General features: G+C 41.2%; 1 protein-coding gene across 1 annotated transcript in view; it reads right to left on the reverse strand.

Annotated features, from left to right (window-relative positions):
• Nucleotides 1-14,589, reverse strand: part of LOC115109509 (GTPase HRas-like) — a 39,212-nt gene that overhangs the window by 24,279 nt on the left and 344 nt on the right. The window lies entirely within an intron of this gene.

Raw genomic sequence — 14,589 nt, forward strand, 5'->3', positions numbered from 1 at the left:
GAGTCTGTTTCTGACCGTTTGAGCAGACACATGCACATTTGTGGCCTACTGGAGGTCATTTTGCAGGGCTCTGGCAGTGCTCCTCCTGCTCCTCCTTGCACAAAGGCGGAGGTAGCGGTCCTGCTGCTGGTTTGTTGCCCTCCTAAGGCCTCTTCCACGTCTCCTGATGTACTGGCCTGTCTCCTGGTAGCGCCTCCATGCTCTGGACACTACGCTGACAGACACAGCAAACCTTCTTGCCACAGCTCGCATTGATGTACCATCCTGGATGAGTTGCACTACCTGAGCCACTTGTGTGGGTTGTAGACTCCGTCTCATGCTACCACTAGAGTGAACGCACCGCCAGCATTCATGTGACCAAAACATCAGCCAGGAAGCATAGGAACTGAGAAGTGGTCTGTGGTCACCACCTGCAGAACCAATCCTTTATTGGGGGTGTCTTGCTAATTGCCTATAATTTCCTCCTGTTGTCTATTCCATTTGCACAACAGCATGTGAAATTTATGATCAATCAATGTTGCTTCCTAAGTGTACAGGTTGATTTCACAGAAGTGTGATTGACTTGGAGTTACATTGTGTTGTTTAAGTGTTCCCTTTATTTTTTTAAGCAGTGTATATAACGATCACCAGCATTATATATATACACATATATATATAGTGGGGCAAAAAAAGGATTTAGTCAGCCACCAATTGTGCAAGTTCTCCCACTTAAAAAGATGAGAGAGGCCTGTCATTTTCATCATAGGTACACTTCAACTATGACAGACAAAATGAGAAAAAAAAATCCAGAAAATCACATTGCGGGATTTTTAATGAATTGATTTGCAAATTATGGTGGAAAATAAGTATTTGGTCAATAACAAAAGTTTCTCAATACTTTGTTATATACCCTTTGTTGGCAATGACAGATGTCAAACGTTTTCTGTAAGTCTTCACAAGGTTTTCACACACTGTTGCTGGTATTTTGGCCCATTCCTCCATGCAGATTTCCTCTAGAGCAGTGATATTTTGGGGCTGTTGATGGGCAACACGGACTTTCAGCTCCCTCCAAAGATTTTCTATGGGGTTGAGATCTGGCTAGGCCACTCCAGGACCTTGAAATGCTTCTTATGAAGCCACTCCTTCGTTGCCCAGGCGGTGTGTTTGGGATCATTGTCATGCTGAAAGACCCAGCCACATTTCATCTTCAATGCCCTTGCTGATGGAAGGAGGTTTTCACTCAAAATCTCACGATACATGGCCCCATTCATTCTTTCCTTTTCACGGATCAGTCTTCCTGGTCCCTTTGCAGAAAAACAGCCCCAAAGCATGATGTTTCCACCCCCATGCTTCACAGTAGGTATGGTGTTCTTTGGATGCAAGTCAGCATTCTTTGTCCTCCAAACACGGCGAGTTGAGTTTTTACCAAAAAGTTACTTTTTGGTTTCATCTGACCATATGACATTCTCCCAATCTTCTTCTGGATCATCCAAATGCTCTCTAGCACTGCAGGATTAGAGTCACTGGCAGCGTAGTGTGTTACTGATGGTAGGCTTTGTTAGTTTGGTCCCAGCTCTCTGCAGGTCATTCACTAGGTCCCCCATTGTGGTTCTGGGATTTTTGCTCACCGTTCTTGTGATCATTTTGACCCCACGGGGTGAGATCTTGCGTGGAGCCCCAGATTGAGGAAGATTATCAGTGGTCTTGTATGTCTTCCATTTCCTAATAATTGCGCCCACAGTCGATTTCTTCAAACCAAGCTGCTTACCTATTGCAGATTCAGTCTTCCCAGCCTGGTGCAGGTCTACAATTTTGTTTCTGGTGTCCTTTGACAGCTCTTTGGTCTTGGCCATAGTGGAGTTTGGAGTGTGACTGTTTGAGGTTGTGGACAGGTGTCTTTTATACTGATAACAAGTTCAAACAGGTGCCATTAATACAGGTAACGAGTGGAGGACAGAGGAGCCTCTTAAAGAAGAAGTTACAGGTCTGTGAGAGCCAGAAATCTTGCTTGTTTGTAGGTGACAAAATACTTATTTTCCACCATAATTTGCATAGAAATTCATTAAAAATCCTACAATGTGATTTTCTGGATTGTTTTTTTCTCATTTTGTCTGTCATAGTTGAAGTGTACCTATGATGAAAATTACAGGCCTCTCATCTTTTTAAGTGGGAGAACTTGCACAATTGGTGGCTGACTAAATACTTTTTTGCCCCACATACATATACATATATATATATTTAGAAGCTTCCAAAAGTATTTGCGTTGGACCTTGCATCAGCAGCTACATTAAATTCCACAGCTCCAGAGGTCAAAAATGGAGAAGCAAACATCATGTACGCACTTTCCAGTGGGGACAGATAATATAGTCTACATACTCTGTCCGTCTTCGGCCACATCCCTGTCTGATGGCCTACCCCACTAAATCTCTGCATGGCTGTGCCCTTTTGCTCAAGGAGAAGTACATGTGTAGGGTTATATATAGCCCACGGCCATCTTGAGCTGGGGGACATTAACAGTTTGTTTTGAAACCCTAGAGCTTTGCCCAGACCATGAGGGTAATCTTACATGACAGTTTATTGAGGGCGCAGGCTGGGAGCTGGGAGTCATCGACCTGAAACAGTCAGAGACATCCAACTTACCTTATGGGTATGCACTGCCCCCCACGAGTTGGGCCTACATGTTGGACCTAGGAGGTAGCACTGCCTTAGCAACTCATTGGGTTTATATACAGTGGGGTCTGAAATTATTGATACCGTCAATAAAGATTATTGCTAATTTCTGTATAAAACAAATACAAATACTGAGCTATATTGTATGCTCCAAACATTTGGGGGAAATTATATTATTTTAAACAAATACAAGAGAGAGATTACTTGAACCATTTTTTTTTGAGGTAGGTCAAAATTGACACTTAAAATGTAGTATTTGTCTCAATGTTCCTAGAAAGTCATGTGACTCTGTAGAGTCACATCAAGCTCGTCTCACTACAAACTTGTTGGATGCATTTGCAGTTCTTTTTGGTTGCGTTTCAGATTGTGTGCCCAATAGGAATGAATGGTAAATAAGAATAGAATACTGTAAGTTTCTAAACACTTCTACATTAATGTGGACGCTACCATAATTATGGATAATCCTGAATGAATTGAGAATAATGAAAGTTAGAGGGTCAAAGATCATATCCCCAAGAAATGCTAACCTCTCCTGTTATTGGTAATGGTGAGGTTACTTGTTAAACAAAATCTCTTTCTCTGAGCAATTGTATTAGTATAAATTAAATGTAATTTCCCTTTTTAGCATACAATATAGCTCAGTATTTTAATTTGTTATTTTTATACAGTTATTACTGCTCATCTTCAACAAGGGTGTCAATAATTTCAGACCCCACTGCATAGTAGAGGTCGACCGATTCATCGGAATGGCCGATTAATTAGGGCCGAGTTCAAGTTTTCACAGCAATCGGAAATCGGTATTTTTGGACACCGATTTGGCAGATTTTTTTTTTTACACCTGTATTTAATCTTTATTTAACTAGGCAAGTCAGTTAAGAACACATTCTTATTTTCAATGACGGCCTAGGAACAGTGGGTTAACTGCCTCGTTCAGGGGCAGAACAACAGATTTTTACCTTGTCAGCTCAGGGATTCAATCTTGCAACCTTACAGTTAACTAGTCCAACCTTGTAACCACCTGCCTCATTGTACTCCACATAGAGACTGCCTGTTACGTGAATGCAATAAGCCAAGGTAAGTTGCTAGCTAGCATTAAACTTATCTTATAAAAAAAAATCAATCAATCATAATCACTAGTTAACTACACATGGTTGATGATATTACTAGTTTATCTAGCGTGTCCTGCGTTGCATATAATCAATGCAGTACGTATCGTTGCTCCAACGTGTACCTAACCATAAACATCAATGCTTTTCTTAAAAACAATACACATAAGTATATATGTTTTACCTGCATATTTAGCTAAAAGAAATCCAGGTTAGCAGGCAATATTAACCAGGTGAAATTGTGTCACTTCTCTTGTATTCATTGCACGCAGAGTCAGTGTATATGCAACAGTTTGGGTCCCCTAATTTGCCAGAATTTTACATAATTATGACATAAGATTAAGGTTGTGCAAAGTAACAGCAATATTTAGACTTATGGATGCCACCCGTTAGATAAAATACGGAATGGTTCCGTATTTCACTGAAAGAATAAACGTCTTGTTTGCGAGATGATAGTTTCCGGATTTGACCATATTAATGACCTAAGGCTCGTATTTCTGTGTGTTATCATGTTATAACTAAGTCTATGATTTCATAGAGCAGTCTGACTGAGCGATGGTAGGCACCAGCAGGCTCATAAGCATTCATTCAAACAGCACTTTCGTGCGTTTTCCAGCAGCTGTTTATGACTTCAAGCCTATCAACTCCCGGAATTAGACTGGTGTAACCGATGTGAAATGGCTAGCTAGTTAGCGGGGTGCGCGCTAATAGCGTTTCAAATGTCACTCGCTCTGAGACTTGGAGTGGTTGTTCCCCTTGCTCCTGCTTCGAGCCCAGGTAGGAGCGAGGAGATGGATGGAAGCTATACCGTTACACTGGCAATACTAAAGTACCTATAAGAACATCCAATAGTCAAAGGTATATGAAATACAAATGGTATAGAGAGAAATAGTCCTATAATTCCTATAATAACTACAACCTAAAACTTCTTACCTGGGAATATTGAAGACGCATGTTAAAAGGAACCATGTTCTCATGTTCTGAGCAAGGAACTTTAACGTTAGCTTTTTTACATGGCACATATTGCACTTTTACTTTCTTCTGCAACACTGTGTTTCTGCATTATTTAAATCAAATTGAACATGTTTCATTATTTATTTGAGGCTAAATTGATTGTATTGATGTATTATATTAAGTTAAAATAAGTGTTCATTCAGTGTTGTTGTAATTGTCATTATTACAAATAAATCTAAATTAAATCACATTTTTTTTAAATGGACGGTTAATTGGTATCGTCTTTTTTTGGTCCTCCAATAATCCTTATCGGCTTTGAAAAATCATAAATCGGTCGACCTCTAATGCATAGACACAGTACGGGCGGGCAGAAAATAAATTGTATTCAGCATTGATTTGATACTAGAAGGCTACTCTTTGCCACTCAATCGAGTTTCTGATGAGAGGGAGACTACCTTTCATCCTGAAAACAAAGAATTGTCCTGCTGTCGGTCCCACCCATCCTATGTCAAGGATAAAGAACTTAAGAGCGGACTTCTGCGTCTACACAGGCAGCCCCCTCTCTCAACAAAAGCACTTAAATTGGTTAAAGGATCCATATTGGCAGAGCCAAAAGCCCACTGCAGGGATAATAGATTTTTAATGGAGAGATGATGGTAAGGGAAACCTCTCTAGGGACGGATCACAATCGAACACAGCGACCACCATGGAGCCAACCCCCCCCACCCACACACAAATGACTTCATCTCTGTAAATGGCATCTTTAGTGGGGCACTGGAGGAGACTTGGCTGCAATGCTACAACACAATGTAACCGAGCCTTGACACAATTTAGCTTAAGAAAATCCATCCATTTACAAAGGGAGATATAACTATCCAGGCCTTTCAGGGTTCTACACTAACTTTTTCCACTGGTGATTGTCGCACAATTTAAAAACAAATACACAATGACCTGGCCTGTGTGCCATAAATGTGCACGCATTCCATATATAACCAGTGTTCTTACATTGATTTACTGTAACAGCAAAGTAAAGACTTTAAAATCTGCAATAAATAAATATGGCACTTTATTTTAAGTGCTTTGTGTTTTTTTTCTGCAAAATCGATACCACAGCAAAAAAAGAAAAGTGGCAAGGTCTGATGTTTCAGGTTTTGACTCTCAAAATCACACTTATTGTTATAGAAAAGTCCACAACAATGCTTAAACCACATCAGGGCACCATTTGAGGTCTAGGAAAAATGAGACATTAAGATTTTTGTTGTGTAGTTAACCTTTAATTCAGGTGTGCACCAGCCAGACAGCTGTGTTTGGCTAGTGGCGTGTCTTTAGCCACATGTGGAGTTTTCAAAGCAAATGGCCACTGGATTGATGCAAATAACCATGATTATGCAAGGTTGGCATAGGCTACTTTGTAGTTACCTTTTAATTGACTGCAAAAAAACAAAAATGGTTACGCTAACGACCACACAAGTGGTAGACATGGTGGTAAACATATAGCAGGGCTTGATATTCCGGTAAATTTGCCAGTAGCACACCAGGCCAAAGCTACTGGCCCCATATGAAGAAAAAAAATCTGTCCCAGGTCAAGATCTGACAGGAAAGCGAATGATGCGCACATAACTTCATCTGCTAAATCATCTGCTATCTTCCATTTGCAAACTGAGCAACTACTGGGTTCATACAGACATCGGCAAGTCAAATTCAAGGACTGTCAAGGACTTTTTCCAAGCACTTAAATTGTAATTTTCGAGGACTTACCATGATATATTTTATTGTTGTAATAACGCCATTTTGTGGGGAAAATCTCATAATAATAATACTTTTGCACGCCCAATTTTTCAGTTTTTGATTTGTTAAAACAGTTTGAAATATCCAATAAATGTCGTTCCACTTCATGATTGTGTCCCACTTGTTGTTGATTCTTCACAAAAAAATACAGTTTCATATCTTTATGTTTGAAGCCTGAAATGTGGCAAAAGGTCGCAAAGTTCAAGGGGGCGAATACTTTCGCAAGGCACTGTAGCTGTTCCCCTTGCTCTGCAAGAGCCGCGGCTTTTGTGGAGCGATGGGTAACAATGCTTCGAGGGTGGCTGTTGTCGACGTGTTCCTGGTTCGAGCCCTGGTAGGGGCGAGGAGAGGGACGGAAGCTATACGGTTACACTGGCATTACTATAGTGCCTAGAAGAACATCCAATAGTCAAAGGTGTATGAAATACAAATGGTATAGAGATAAATAATCCTATAATAACTACAACCTAAAACTTCTTACCTGGGAATATAAGACTCATGTTAAGAGGAACCACAAGCTTTCATATGTTCTCATGTTCTGAGCAAGGAACTTAAACGTTAGCTTTTTTACATGGCACATATTGCACTTTTACTTTCTTCTGCAACACTGTGTTTTTGCACTATTTAAACCAAATTGAATAAGTTTCATTATTTATTTGAGGCTAAATTGATTTTATTGATGTATTATATTAAGTTAAAATAAGTGTTCATTCAGTATTGCTGTAATCATTATTACAAATAAAACATTTAAAAATAATAATAAGTTAAATCGTCCGATTAAATCGGTATCAGCTTTTTTGGTCCTCCAATAATCGGTATCGGCGTTGAAAAATCATTATCGGTCGACCTCTAGCCTTTAACTGAATAGTGGCGTCCATCTGTCCACTCTACCATAAAAGGCTTGATTGGTGGAGTGCTGCAGAGATGGTCGTCCTTCTGGAAGGTTGTCCTTCTGGAAGGTTCTCCCATCTCCACAGAGGAACTGGAGCACTGTCAGAGTGACCATCAGGTTCTTGGTCACCTCCCTGACCAAGGCCCTTCTCCCCCAATTGCTCAGTTTGGCCGGACAGCCAGCTCTATCTAGGAAGAGCCTTGTCGGTTCCAAACTTCTTCCTTTTAAGAATGATAGAAGCCACTGTTATTAGGGACCTTCAATGCTGCAGATGTTGCTCTGACATGCACTGTCAACTGTGGGACCTTACATAGACAGGTGTGTGCCAGCCAAATCGTGTCCAATCAAGGATGATCAATGGAAACAGGATGCACCTGAGCTCAATTTTAAGTCTCATAGCAAAGGGTCTGAATACTTATGTAAATAAGGTAGCTGTTTTTTTATTTGTAATAAATTAGCAAACATTTCTAAAAACCTGTTTTTGTTTTGTCATTATGGGGTATTGTGTGTAGATTAAATAAAACATTTTCCTCATCAATTTTAGAACACGGAACTCAAACCAGTTGCGTGCGTGCAACATCGTGCATAAATGTATTCTGTCCCCCCCACACCAAATGTGATCACAACACCCAGGTTAAAATATCAAAAATACTCAGAACCAATTATATTAATTTGGGGACAGGTCGAAAAGCATTAAACATTTATGGCAATTTAGTTAGCTAGCTTGCTGTTGCTAGCTAATTTGTCCTGGGATATAAACATTGAGTTGTTATTTTACCTGAAATGCACAAGGTCCTCTACTCAGACAATTAATCCACACATAAAACGGTCAACCGAATCGTTTCTAGTCATCCCTCCTCCTTCCAGGCCTTTTCTTCTCTGACCTTTATATTGTGATTGGTAATTGTAATAAATTAGGTGCATTAACGCCACTGACCTCATTAGTCTCAGTCACCCACGTGGGTATAACCAATGAGGAGATAGCACATGGGTACCTGCTTCTATAAACCAATGAGGAGATGGGAGAGGCAGAACTTGCAGCGCGATCTGCATCACAAATAGAACTGACTTATATTTTAGCCCTTGGCAACGCAGATGCTCATTGGCGCGCACGAGCAGTGTGGGTGCAATAATTGAATAATATACATTTCTACATTTATTTTGTAATGCTCATGCATGGTGTAGTCGGGGTATAAGGTTGTAACGTAACAAAATGTGGAAATAGTCAAGGGATCCGAATACTTTAAGAATGCACTGTATACCTTGATTTTTACAAATGTATTCCAAAATAAGAGTTGTACAATTAAAAGGTCAAATACACCAGATGTTAAAACAGTCAGCAACAATCTAATGAATTCAGGGCTTGTGAACTTATACCTAGGCTGAATATAAGCCTTCCACAAACTTAAGACCCACTAATAATTTATTTTGCAATAATCACTGATCTGGCTTTCAAGTCTACGAGAATATGATTAAAAAAACAACACATTTAACTAGAACTACGCATAATGCACATTCACTAATAATGACAAACTTTTTGTAGCGAGTATTGGCTTACAGAAAATTAACACAGGTCTCATCAACAATCAAGCTTTACGTGCTAGTGATTACGCTGTGTGTAGAAGAGAATAGAAGTGAGGGCCCTAGCCTCAAAATAGACATCCTCTTAGCAAAATATGACCTTTTTCCTCACTGGGTCCTCCTTTCAGGTTGTTAACCAGGGATCATCTCACACACAAACACGAGACAGGACCATCAGTGGACAGAGTCGCTCTCTATTCAGCTCTATGACAATAGAGCTGGAAGACCAACCATTCAATCCATTAGTCAACAATCCCTAACACAAAGCAACATGCCCAAGCATTAGAGGGGCCTTGTCCCTCGGGTAGCTTCGGCTACCCCTCATCAAGTGCAACAAACCACCTCAATGCCCGTTATGTGAATGGAACCCTTTCTAAATCTGACCATGTCCATATCAATGGTGTGTCTAGCTCGAGTGTAAATGAGTAGAGAACTTCCATTGGCATCATTGCTTTTTGTATTAACCTGTTACTCATGGGGTATTGATGTCATGCTTCTTGAATCATTCTTTATCAGACCACTGATTTGTCATCCACTCATATTTTAGTGTACTGTACTACTAAGCACCGTATTACTAAGCACCGCTAGGCTACCGTATTACTAAGCACCGCTAGGCTACCGTATTACTAAGCACCGCTAGGCTACCGTATTACTAAGCACCGCTAGGCTACCGTATTACTAATAAGCATCGACATCATAAACAAAAATAGGAAGTTATCATCAAAACACCCGATGACTGACAATGTGTGAATCTGACCTGCAATGAATGGCATGTATGATTATACAGTGTGAAAATATATCATCCATAAAGGTCTCTATAGACATCACTCCAGCGATCAATGTGCCCGCGCGTGCATTTTGGAGCAGCGTGCACTTCTGCATTCCACCCAGAAAGGAAGTCTGCCTTCTGTAGTGTATATCTACTAGGGGGCTTGGGATGTCTGAGTAGCTTACCAAGCAAGAGGGTCCAAGGCACTCTGACAGTAGCTAGTAATGACATTTGAACTTCCGGATCCGGTGTTATGTGCCTTTTGTTTACAAATACTAGCTAGTATGGTGTTCTATTTTGTCATTTTTACCTATCCCCCCCAAATTTCATGATATCCAATTGGTAGTTACAGTCTTGTCCCATAGCTGCAACTCCTGTACGGACTCAGAGAGGTGAAGGTAGAGAGTCATGCATCCACCGAAACACGACCCGCCAAGCTGTACTAGTTCTTGACACACTTCTCGCAAAACCCAGGAGCCAGCCGCATCAGTGTCAGAGGAAAACCCATACAGCTGGCGCCCTCAAGTCAGCGTGCATGCGCCTGGCGGCCACAAGGAGTCGACGCTAGAGCGCGATGGGACAAGGACAAACTAGCCAAACCCTCCCCTAACCCGGATGACGCTGGGCCAATTGTGCGCTGCCTCATGGGTCTTCTGGTCGCCGCCGGCTGCGACACAGCTTAGGATCGAACCCGGATGCAGTGCCTTAGACCACTCCGCCAGGCAGGAGGCCCAGACACTTTTAAGGATTTAACAAGTTAGAGGCAAACATGTCTCTCTACGAATTGGAAGACCCCGAACAGCTCTTAATACTCAGGGGGAGAAATAAAAACAAAAAAAAGCAAGAAAATTGTATGTTCGTCCAGTGAACACTATAAGAAGGGATGAGCTTGTCCATAGCTAAGTGCTGCAGAAAGGCTGGCTATGACCCTTTGGTTTTTAGCGAGTGGCAGCACACAAAGTATCGCAGCAAGTTATAAACTAAAATATCAAGATTTTGTGACATAATCAGGCTGAGTTTTGGGGTCGTTGGAATTATTAGTTGTGTGCAGGAGCTGTCGACGGAAAACTCAGGCAACGAGTACCACAAATACAAGGGCTTTATCTCAATGGTACCGACTGCAGTTTACGGAAAACATGGGAGCACATATGTTCTCTTCCTCTGGGCGATGTCTGTTTCTAGGTCATGTTGTGAGCGACACACTTAGCTTCGCCGTTTGGATTTTGGCCTTTATCTTATTCACACATTACTAGTCACAATAAAGAGTACAATAATGAAAGTCACTTTCCTACTATGGTAAATAGGTGAGAATGACTGTCCAGCAGTATACAATAAGGACAGACCCGCAAGACATTAACCTAATCTACTTCACATAGCTCATGTGCAAAGCAGTACAAGTTTACTGCGTGACTAATTAAGAAAACAGAATTGTTTTCTGTCACAAGTGCAAATAACCAGACAAAGAAAGATATTATAGAGCAAAAGGTCTGACAATTTTTTTTCCCCCAGGTGACGATCACAAGAGGACATAATGTCAGTGTCCTAAGGATCCTCCGCTGTCATCCTCATCCAGCCACTGGAGCTGGGTGAAGTTTGATGGAGTGCCAGGGAAGAGAGCAAGGGTGCACCTGGGCGGAGCATTAGGCGTTAGTGAGAGGGTCCGGGGACGTGATGAACTAGGCCGGGGAAATGATGAATCAATGGGCGATGAATCACCTGTAGATGGGCCCTAGTCCTGTCTACAATGCAATCCCTCTCCCAACGCCTATAAGCAGCCATCTCCATTGGCCCATTTTGAGTTAAATTGCTCACACAAAATAACTGATTTCATAAACATCTCAATCTAACTAGCACACACAGTGTCTGTTTTCAGATGTTTGAACTGGCCCTGCTAATCATTATGATAACAAAAACAGAAACAGGATATTTCCAACTTACAATTTCTCCCATCCAGAAACGAGCTGATTCCACATGTTCTAACTAGGTCTGCTAAACATAAGATCAAAACATACACTGTTCAAAAGTACTCAGCTGCATGACAAGAGTACATACCATATCTGGCATATTGGCATATGTCTGACGATGATGTTTCACGTAAACACGAAGCCACACTCTGTCTCCTTCACCTTTTTCTAATTGCGAACATACCGGTCCCGAATCATACTCCATTTTTCTTTGATATCAGTATCCGTGTTCCAATTTGTGATATCTCCCTCCAGTGGTTATCTTTTACGTTCTTGTCCAAAAACAACTGAGGTTATCATATCATCTCACCTCCTTGCAGATGCTCCTTAAAACTGGACAGGCATAATTGCATGTAGCAAATGTTGAAATAAAAGCACAAAAAAGGTTGCTTGCAAGTAGAACAATAAGTAGAATAGCAGTTGCAGCGAAGTAGCAGCACTTCCATCTCTTCTGTGTTTATATCTGAAGGGATGTGATTTAGATACAAGGCGGGACTTCCATTGCAAACCTCACTCAATACTGCCCCTTAAGTTTTTGCAAGGAATGATATGGCGCTTCTCAATTTCCAGTTAGCAAAAAACTGTGTCAAATGCCGGAGCGTATTACAAGGAGATGCCGCTTTTGTGACAAAAAACGACATTACAGCACTGCGCTACGCTCCGTAGCTTCCGTCTCTGTAGTGTGGATTTACCTTAAATCTCTTGGTCAACCCTACATGGATGAAGTCATACCCCACTGAGTGGCAGTGAGAGGGTCGTCATTAGTTACTACTGCCAGAGTCATAAACCCAGCCCACTTGGGTTGACTTTAAACCTAACCTCAACCACACAGCTTACTTTATGCCTAACCTTAAATTAAGACCAAGCTGTTTTTAGGAATTTCTACTATACAGCCAATTTTGACTTTGTGGCTGTGGTATCTAGTGGAAACCCGATGAGAGTTGCTACACTTTGGCAGGCATAGATAGGGAGTAGCAATGTTGTTGAATGAGTGTTATATTTAGCCTTGTGTGGGCTATATATAGACTACACACAATACCATGCTTCTCTTTTGTTTTAACGTCAGGCTACTCAAAAATATTGTTCTGCATGTAGTCAATGCCTAAACTTTGAATATAAGCTAGGCAACATAGACAAACTTCAGACATTTTTGTCTGGTAGGACTGATAGTAAAAAATTAATTAAAAAAAGGGCCAATCATGATATCAGTGATCTTCAGGTTGAAAAAATAAGTAAATAATCAGAGCTCTAGAAAGAAGCCAGAGTTCCTGATTTGGAATTCCGGGTTGGTTGCAGGCCCCCCAGTGTCCCGTCTGGTGCGTGGAGTCACGAGCGCTGCTGGTCGGCTACTGCGTAGCAACCAATGCCAAAAGCCCTGGTCTGCCCAAGAAAGCCTTTGTAAATTACGATCACCAGAAAGTCCCCCAAAAATGTTGGACGTGTGTTTTCGGATCTAAAATTTGTTTATGATCAAGTTCGATTCCCACAGTGAATTATTTTAAAGTTTGTTACAAATCAATATATTTAATTAAATAGTGATCCATTCTGACTACCACATTTGTCATCATACTGGACCACATGTTGACAGACAACCCACAGGCTGGCATGCTATGAGGAGACGCCATTTAACTCTCAGGCAGGATGAAAACGACTACATCGACCATGATCCTTTGCAAGTTACGGCCACTTTCACCTTTGCAAGTTACGGCCACTTTTAGAAATTTTTGGGTGCCATTCAGCAATATGGCTCACTTCAAATTCAAATACTTCCTTATTCATGCCCGCCTTGAGATTTCCATAGGAATACGTGGATGATGTCAGCGTTATCCCTATCTACTGGTTTTACGGTGCTTTCAAGACAATTGGGAACTCTGAAAAAAAACAAGGTTAAATCACGAGATCTGATATTTTCAAGCCGGAATGTCGGAGCTCTAGAAAGATGCCCTCGTTTCCAACTTGGAATTTCGAGATGGATGACTGCATAAAATGATTTTTCAGTCGTAGATCGTTATATATTATATATATATATATATATATATATATATAAAAGAGTTCCCAGTTGTCTTACACTCACAGAAGTCTAAGATGTCCGAGTTCCCAGTTGTTTTGAACGCTGCATTAATGTCTATAGTTTTTCCCAGTCGGAGCTAGTTTTTTCCCCGAGTTCTCGGTTGTCTTGAACGCGGCATAACCTACTGTCTCTAGCCTAGAAATCAGTTATTCCTGGACCATGACCAAGCACTTCGGAATGGAATCGCGTTCTTAATCAAACGCCTAGTAATGGAATGCAACTTCCGCAGTGCTCCAATTCGGTTTTCACTGTGACTGGGCGTCACCCGCGTCTGTGTGGTCTACAAACTACAGACGCAGGGCGGTTGTGGAGCCCTCATTGACTGGCCATAACATTTTTTTAAATGGCAACAGTTTAACACTTGAATTTCTTGACAATGAAAATGTGCTTCCATGGTTTAGTTTTACATATCGGCATTAAATTATCCTCCACTGTCCGTGAAGTTCAGGCGGCGAGCCGGGATTTAGCCTGCGAACTAAATATAGCCTATATTTGAGAAAATAGTAGTAAACAAATTATATAGCAATATGTTGAGTCAATGATCACGGAAACATCAGCGTGTTTGGCAAAACGTTAGGCTACACTTCCCAATGTTGTGCTTGCCAACGAGACAGCCTGATGCAGGCGTGAATGATGTCGTAAAAACACAAAATGTAAAGGTGCGCCGCAGTGGTTGGCGGTGTGAACGAGCTCGAACAGTAGTAGCACATTTTGGTCCCCTGTATGGGTTCCCCGGTCAATGCACAAACAACGTTGAGCGACACATTTCAAGAATCATACATTTGTGTAAGAGGTGAAAAATATGCACGGAATAC

This window comes from Oncorhynchus nerka, linkage group LG25 (assembly GCF_034236695.1).
Source record: "Oncorhynchus nerka isolate Pitt River linkage group LG25, Oner_Uvic_2.0, whole genome shotgun sequence".
NCBI classification, from domain to species: Eukaryota; Metazoa; Chordata; class Actinopteri; order Salmoniformes; family Salmonidae; genus Oncorhynchus; species Oncorhynchus nerka.